The following is a 2,837-nucleotide window of genomic DNA, read 5'->3' as shown; positions in this document are numbered from 1 at the left end:
TGCTGGATGGGAGGGTGGGATGGAGCACAGGACGCAGGCGCTCGCCTGACATTGAGTGAGTGCTGGTGTGGGAGGGGCCTGTGTGGGAGGGTCCTGTGTGGAAGGAGCCTGTGTGGGAGGAGCCTGTGTGGGAGGGGCCTGTATGGGAGGAGCCTGTGTCGGAGGGGCCTGTGTGGGAGGGGCCTGTATGGGAGGGGCCTGTGTGGGAGGGGCCTGTGTGGGAGGAGCCTTTGTGGGAGGGGCCTGTGCCGCCGCTGACACAGAAACCCAGAGGATCTGTCTCTGATGGCCGCTGACCCGTCCAGGGAGCCAGTGTGGCGCCGCTCTGCTCTGTTCTACCCTGCTCTGTTCTGTTCTGCTCTGCTCTGTTCTACCCTGCTCTGCTCTGCTCTGTTCTGTTCTGTTCTGCTCTGCTCTGCTCTGTTCTGTTCTGCTCTGCTCTGCTCTGTTCTGTTCTGTTCTGTTCTGTTCTGCTCTGTTCTGTTCTACCCTGCTCTGCTCGATTCTACCCTGCTCTGTTCTGTTCTGTTCTGTTCTGTTCTGCTCTGCTCTGTTCTGTTCTGTTCTGTTCTGCTCTGCTCTGCTCTGTTCTGTTCTGTTCTGCTCTGCTCTGTTCTGTTCTGCTCTGCCCTGCCCTGCTCTGCTCTGCTCTGCTCTGCTCTGCTCTGCTCTGTTCTGCTCTGCTCTGCTCTGTTCTGTTCTGCTCTGCTCTGTTCTGCTGTGCTCTGTTCTGTTCTGCTCTGTTCTGTTCTGGGGGTGAACGGTGCGTTAGCTGCAGTCCAGGGGGAGACAGGGGGGGGGGACAGGGGGAGACAGGGGGGGACAGGGGGAGACAGGGGGGGACAGGGGGGAGACAGCGGGGGGAAAGGGGGAGACAGTGGGAGACAGGGGGGACAGGGGGAGACAGCTGGTCTCCACAGCCTGACGCAGACCACAGAGAGACCGTCAGTGCAGGGAGACAAAGGCTCAGCGTGGATGAGGGACACACACCACTAGATCTGACCAGATCCATCCATGCTCCTCTCTCTCTCCCTCCACTCTCCCTCTCTCTCTCTCCCTCTCTCTCTCTCTCCCTCACTCTCTCTCCATCTCTCTTTCTCTCCCTCTCTCTCCCTCTCTCCTTCCCTCCCTCCCGCTCTCTCTCTCTCCCTCACTCTCTCTCTCCCTCATTCTCTCTCTCTCTCCCTCTCTCCTTCCCTCCCTCCCTCTCTCACTCTCTCTCCCTCACTCTCTCCCTCACTCTCTCTCCCTCTCTCTCTCTCCCTCTCTCCTTCCCTCCCTCCCTCCATATCTCTCACTCTCTCTCCCTCACTCTCTCTCCCTCTCTCTCTCTCCCTCTCTCCTTCCCTCCCTCCCTCCATCTCTCTCTCTCTGTTGCAGCCGTTAAACTAAAATTATTAGGGGCCAGGCAGCGTAGCTGCCGGAACCCTATTGTATTTGCCTATATTATTATTATTATTATTATTATTATTCTCCATCTTCCACTGAAGTCTAACTTCCCGTGGACAAGAAATCACCAAAATTTGCACATAGCTCCAGTACTATACCCAAAGTCCTCAACCTGCATTGTAGGTCAATAAACCTGAAGGTGGCGCTTCAGCAACAGTCTAAAGTTTAAAACTTTAAAAAATCATAACAAATCAGCAATAGGTGCTATCACTGTAAAACCACCACGTGAATGTAGTCCCAAGTGAGACAAAACTTTCATACGCTTTGACCTTGCAGGAATTTTGAAGTCCATCACTCTGATTTCTTCATAAACTGTAAAACCTATCAAACCTATCTCCTCCCACATTTTTTGTTCAATTGACACCAAAATTGATCTACAGACTGTCCTTACCAAACGATCCTCACAGATTTTTGAAATATGACAAATTGAGCCCACAGCACATCCAAAAGTTTTACTGTTAACAGTTCTGTATACAGTTCCTATTAATTCTTGCCAAATCAATGTCTGATCATCCTCAAAAGAAGTGACAACATTGGCCACATATCCAAGATGTAGTATGATTTTTTTCAGAATTTTATCTCAAAAATTTAATTTTTTAAAATATGTTTAATTCTGTCCTCTGAAACCAACACTTCATACAGAGAAAACTACCCACAATCCAACGCAAGCTCCACGAATCTGAGACATCGCTGTTGGCAAACCTACCCAATTGCCGCTGAGGATTACAATGACTAAATCGATTGATTGGCAACTGACTGAGTACACAGCTGCTGAAGTTAATGTTCAATTATGAAGAAAAGCAAACAAAACCTGTAAAAATTAATAAACATATCTCATCCCACATTTTTCAATCAATTAACACCAAACTTGCTACACTGAATCTTCAGACTGTAATTCACAAACTCATTGGCCAGATTGTTGAATTATCAAAATCGAGCTTACAATGCATCAAAATGTTTTACAAATGTTTTACAATACGATACGAATGTACAAAATGAACATTGGAATGTCAACTTTCTTGTTGTCTTCCTATTCTCTCGCTTATTGCTCCAAAACATTTCGGAAATTGCCTGGCCCTGCCTCATCTCTGCGTAGCAGCTTTAATTGATTTTATATTTGGTAAATGCTTGGGCTGATTTATAACTTGAAGTTTGACAGTTGAAATCAATTCGATAAGAACAGCTTTATTTTGCTTATTTAGGGGCCTATGATTTTGATGAGATTGCTTTTGATTTGGGAGGGCCGTGTGTCCTGAATGCCCGTTTTGCGCACCACTCATTAGATTATAGGATCAGGTGATTCTATGGCAGGAAGTATGGAACCTAAATGTTTGGTGATTCAAGGCGGTGGTTGTCAACAGTTTTTTGACCGCTATTTAAGTTTTCGG

Source organism: Borostomias antarcticus (genome assembly GCF_949987555.1).
Source record: "Borostomias antarcticus genome assembly, chromosome: 11".
In the NCBI taxonomy this organism is placed as follows: domain Eukaryota; kingdom Metazoa; phylum Chordata; class Actinopteri; order Stomiiformes; family Stomiidae; genus Borostomias; species Borostomias antarcticus.
The sequence above is the reverse complement of the archived record's forward strand: the minus strand, read 5'-3'. Positions refer to the sequence as shown.